Below are 5536 nucleotides of genomic sequence, written 5' to 3' on the forward strand. Positions count from 1 at the left end.
CCGTTTGATTTCATAAAAACTAGACCTCAAAATCTAGAACATATCAAAAATTCTCAATCAAATAACTTCAGAATCGTCTCAGATAATATTTTGAAATCAACTTTAGATTCCACCACGTTGAAAATTTCAGATTTGCGCGACTTCGCCAAAAGTTTTGTATCTTGAAGTAGGAACGTCAAAATCATGAACTGTTTGATCTACTAGAAACTTAACTTCCAAATATATAAGATATCCAAAATTCATGATTTAATGTCTTACGATACATTCAGATAATATTTCGAAGTTAACACTAAATTCTGATACACCGACAATTTCAGATTTGCGCGACTTCACCAAATATTTTGTATCTTGATATGGAAGCCTTGAGATCGGAAGACGTCTTACTTGCCATAAATCGAAATTTAAGATCCATATTCTCACAAATATCTTGGGGTTTAAATCTCACTGAATTTGAAACGTTGCGCTAAGCAATCATTTCCTTATACTTGTGTTTACTTTTGATGCCTCACTTATCTTCCCCTTTTTTTTAGGTAGAGGGCGAACTTGGAGACCAACAAACTTGAAGGTTTGGCGAACCTGAAGACATAGAGAATCCCTGGACTTCTATGCAAATACTTGACATCCTTCTAAAATCGGCCCATTGAAGATATCAATTTAACAAGGAGGATTACCCCCTTTAAATCAAATGAGATCAAAGTTCAACATGAGAATGGCATTTCAGCTTGATTTTTCATTCCTCCATACTTCACTCGAACAACAATTAGGGCAATATGTATCTTTTGAACTTATGTGACTAAACTTAGAATGAAACTCTAAGCTGCCTACGTACCCCGGTGAAGAGGATCAAGTCATACCGTAGTTCAGACTGGGTATTTTTTTTATGTCCTAACTTTTGCCTAGGCCACCTCTTTCGAAGTTTTCAACCTAGTGGACTCTTTTTTTTTTACGTCCTAACTTTTGCCTAGGCTGCCTCTTTCGAGATTTTCAACCTAGCAGATTTTTTTTTCCGGGGGTGGGGGGCGTACACAATTTAGACTCATGCGGGCCAGGAGTGTAGCAACATGCAGTTTAGGCTCGTGCGTCAAGGAGCGTCATGACTTGTAGTTTAGGCTCGTACGTCGAGGAGCGTCATGACTTGCAGTTTAGGCTCGTACGTCAAGGAGCATTATGACTTGCAACTTCATGGATAATACTTCTTAAAAAACTTGCCATTGATAGGGCCGATTCTCATACCATCTGCATCAACCAACTTGTAAGCCCCACTTGAATAAGCTTCTTGTACGACATATGGCCCATCCCATTTTGAAGTGAACTTCCCTACAAGTTTATGGGAAGTAATTATGGGTCTTTGTACGGCAAGGACTTGATCTCCTACTTGAAAGGATCTCGGACGAACTCTTTTATTGAAGGTGCGAGACAATCGAGCTTGATAACATTCAAGACTCTATTGAGCTTCCAATCTCTTTTCATCAAGAGCTTCCAACTCTGCTAATCGAAGTCGAGCATTTTCTTCATCAGTGATCCCTTCTTGAATAGCCAGTCGTAACGAAGGTATTTGACGCTCAAGTGGCAAGACAGCTTCGACTCCATAAACGAGTGAATAAGGAGTCGCCTGTGTTGGCGTGCGATGAGTCGTTCTATATGCCCATAGAGCTTCTTCCATATGGTCATTCCAATCTCGTTTGGATTTGGAGACAACTTTCTTTAACAAGTTGCATAGAGTCTTATTGAATGCCTCAGCTAGACCATTGGCGGCAGCATTGTACATCGAAGAGTTACGTTGCTTGAAGCCAAAGAGATCATAAATCCTGTTCATCAACCTATTATCGAATGGCTTTCTATTATCCGTTATTATGTAACGAGGAATGCCAAAACTATAAATAATGTTTACTTGGATGAAACTTGCAACATTTTCCTTTTTTACTTCCTTAAGAGCAATAGCTTCAGCCCATTTTGAGAAGTAGTCAGTTGCAGCCAAGATGTATAGGTGCCTACCAGAGGACTTTGGCAGTGGTCCAACAACATCCAATCCCCAAGCGTCAAATGGCCAGGATGCAACAGTTGGGTGCAACACTTCAGGAGGTTGATGAATAAAATTCGCATGGAATTGACAAGCCTTGCATCTTCGAGCGTAGTCCAAGCAATCTTTTACCATCGTTGGCCAATAATATCCCATCCTTTTTATATGGAAGTAGAGCTTTGGTCCGGACTGGTGTAACCCACATACCCCAGAATGTGCCTCTTGCAAAGCTTGGAGAGCTTCATTTTCTTCTAGGCATCGCAAGAATACTCCCTCGGACGACCTTCTGTATAGAGTATCCTTATAGTAAAGGAAGCGAGGTGCACGACAACGGATTTCAGTCCTTCTCCTCGAATTGTTTGGAAGTATCCCATAGCATAAGTAATTGATAATGGGTTGTCGCCGTTCTTCTTTCTCAACTTCAGAAACAACAACAAGATGCTTGAGTTCGTTATCTTCACCTTTGACCTCATTTGGCGGCGTTACTACCCATTTTTGGCAGATGGTAACTTGCGCTTGGTCAGGCAGGGCTAATGATGAAGCTAGAGCAGCTAAAGCATCAGCCTTCTTATTTTCTTTCCTTGGTACATATTGAATAGTCACATCGTTGAGCCACCCCATCAACTTTTTTTGCGTAATCATGATATGGGCGTAGTTCAGGCTTTTTGACCTCATAAATCCCAAAAGTTGATTGACCACTAACTGGGAGTCACCAAAGACTTGCAATTGCAATTGCTTCATATCAACGGCCATTTCAAGCCCAAGTATTAATGCTTGATATTCAGCAACATTGTTGGAACAGTGTTGTGTCAAGGTGAAGGAGTAGGGCAAGAATTCACCTTGAGGAGTGACAAATACTACGCTAGCCCCGACTCCCCCACGATGCGCAGCACCATCAAAGTACATCTTCCATGGAGGTTGAACTTCAACAACCATTGCATCCTCATCAGGTAGTTCATCGGTTAGCTCCCAGTCATCAGGTATCGGATGATCTGCCAAGAAGTCTGCCAATGCTTGTCCTTTTACAGCCTTTTGAGGGATGTACAAAATATCAAATTATTGAAATTGGAGGTACCATCTCTCTAGTCGATCACTAAGAACAGGTTTTGACATTTCGAACTTGATGGGATTTGCTTTAGAAACAAGATGGACAACATGAGCTTGAAAGTAGTGCTTCAACTTTTGAATTGAGAAGACTAGCACCAAACACAACTTTTCAATTGGCGAATAGTTCAACTCATTAGGTGTCATCATCCTGCTCAAGTAGTAAAGAGAGTTTTCTTTCCCCTCACTATTTTCTTGGGCCAACAGTGCTCTAACAGACCTTTCCTGCGCCGTAATCTATAGTATCAATGGCTTTCCTGGTATAGGAGCTGCTAAAACTGGAGGCTTCATCAAGTAGGTTTTGATACTTTCGAAGGCATTGCTACAAGCTTGATCCCACTTGAAAGGAACGCCTTTCTTCATGAGGTGACTAAATGGTTGGCACCTCCCAGCCAGGTTTGATATGAATCGTCTAAGGTATGCTAGCTTTCCTTACAGACTTTTCAATTCATGGATATCTCGAGGCTCAGGCATTTTCAAAATGGCATCCACTTTGGCATGATCAATTTCGATCCCTCGATGTCGGACAATGAAACCAAGGAACTTTACAGAAGTAACTCCAAAGGCACATTTCAACGGATTCATCCTAAGTTGGTACCTTCGGAGCAATTCAAATACCATCCTCAAGTCTTTCATGTGGTCGCCCTTCTCTCTTGATTTCACCACCAAGTCGTCAACATAGCATTCGACATTCTTTTGGAAAAGATCGTCGAAAATATTCTGCATAGCCCTTTGGTAAGTAGCACCAGCATTCTTCAAGCCACAAGGCATTACCTTGTAGCAATAAATACCCTTGGGGATGCGAAATGCAGTAAGCTCTTCATCTTTTAGTGCCATGCGAATTTGGTTATAGCCCAATGAACCGTCCATGAAAGGCATTGCCTCGTAACCAGTAGTAGCATCGATCATCAGCTCTGGAATAGGAAGCGGGAATTCATCTTTGGGACATGCATTATTGAGGTCCCTAAAGTCAATGCATACTCGAATCTGGCCATTCTTCTTCCTTATAGGGACAATAATTGAAACCCATGTTGGGTATTTAACTTCCTGAATAAATCCAGCTTCAATAAGTTTGTTAACTTCAGTTTCAATTAGGGGAACCAAGTCCGGCATAAAACGCCTTTGAGCTTGTTTAACAGGGCGAGCACTATTTTTGACTGCAAAGTGATAGACTGCTACTTTCGGGTCCAAGCCAGGCATCTCTTTGTAACTCCAAGCAAAGACATTCCTGAATTCTTTGAGTAACTCAATATAAGTGCTCTCTTTATCAGCTTCTAGTAAAGCACTTAGGTAGGTGGGTCTTGGTTCCTCATCGGTGCCAAGGTTAACTTCTTTTAAGGTATCAACTGTTGTCTTCACTCCTTCTTCAAGTTCAGGTGGAGCATCTTTTGCATCTTTATCTTCTTGAGGGTCCCCATCATTGAAGGATATGTGATAACACAGCAAAACATCCTCCAATTCCACATTATCTCCCATCGAAGACGAAACACCATTCTCGCCTTGTACAGTGACATGATACGAAGAACCTACACTTTCTTCATCTTTGTCACGTTCCTTAGTATAGACCACAGTGTATGGCTTTACCTTTAGTACTTCTTCACATGAAACCACCAGTTTTGTTTGTCGACTCATTCTGGAAGGAACCAAACTTTGGAAATCCTTAGAGATCTCCTGAATTTTGGGTGAAGCGGGTGTTCTTGTATTTCGATGATTTCTCTGGAACTTATTCCCCTTCTTTAATGGACCCAATCTCTCAAATACAGAAGCTCTCACAGTTGATTTTCCAAGCCAATCAAAGACAGAAGGCCTGTTAGAAGCGGCAGATTCGTCTTCTACATTGATAATATTGCTACTCGCCCTTCTTATTGAGATGCGCACTGGTGACAGTTGCTTGTATCCCAGACTTTCACGTGGTTGCCTCTTGCAGCTTCTGATGGGAGCTTCCCTAACTTTGACGGCTCATTGGGATTGTATCCAGCTTTTGCAAATAGCTTGTAAGCGTTAGGATCGAAACCTTCATCTGTTTGCTTTGTAGGGAGTGCCACATTCTGCAAACGATTTTGGGCTACAAACCCTGCAAGCGGCTTTGAGGACAACTTTACTGCCTCAATTCATTTTACCGGAAGAGTTAACTCCCTTAGCGTCTTGGTTTGGAGATTATGTGATCTGCCCTCGTCTTTCTTCCTTTTAGAGACATATTGGAGTGTGGGACTTACTTTCTTTCCATAAGACGCAATACCCCCTTTATGACATTTATTCACGTTGGCAGGTATCTCCTCAGTAACAGCTTTGGCTTTACCAATAGTCACCTCAGCTCTTTTAGTTATGGGTTCGTCATTCTTGCTTTTCATACCATCATCAACTTTAAGCTCCTTCACAATGCGGTTCTTCAAGTAGAACTTTGTATCGGCG

This window comes from Nicotiana tabacum, chromosome 8 (assembly GCF_000715075.1).
Source record: "Nicotiana tabacum cultivar K326 chromosome 8, ASM71507v2, whole genome shotgun sequence".
NCBI lineage: Eukaryota > Viridiplantae > Streptophyta > Magnoliopsida > Solanales > Solanaceae > Nicotiana > Nicotiana tabacum.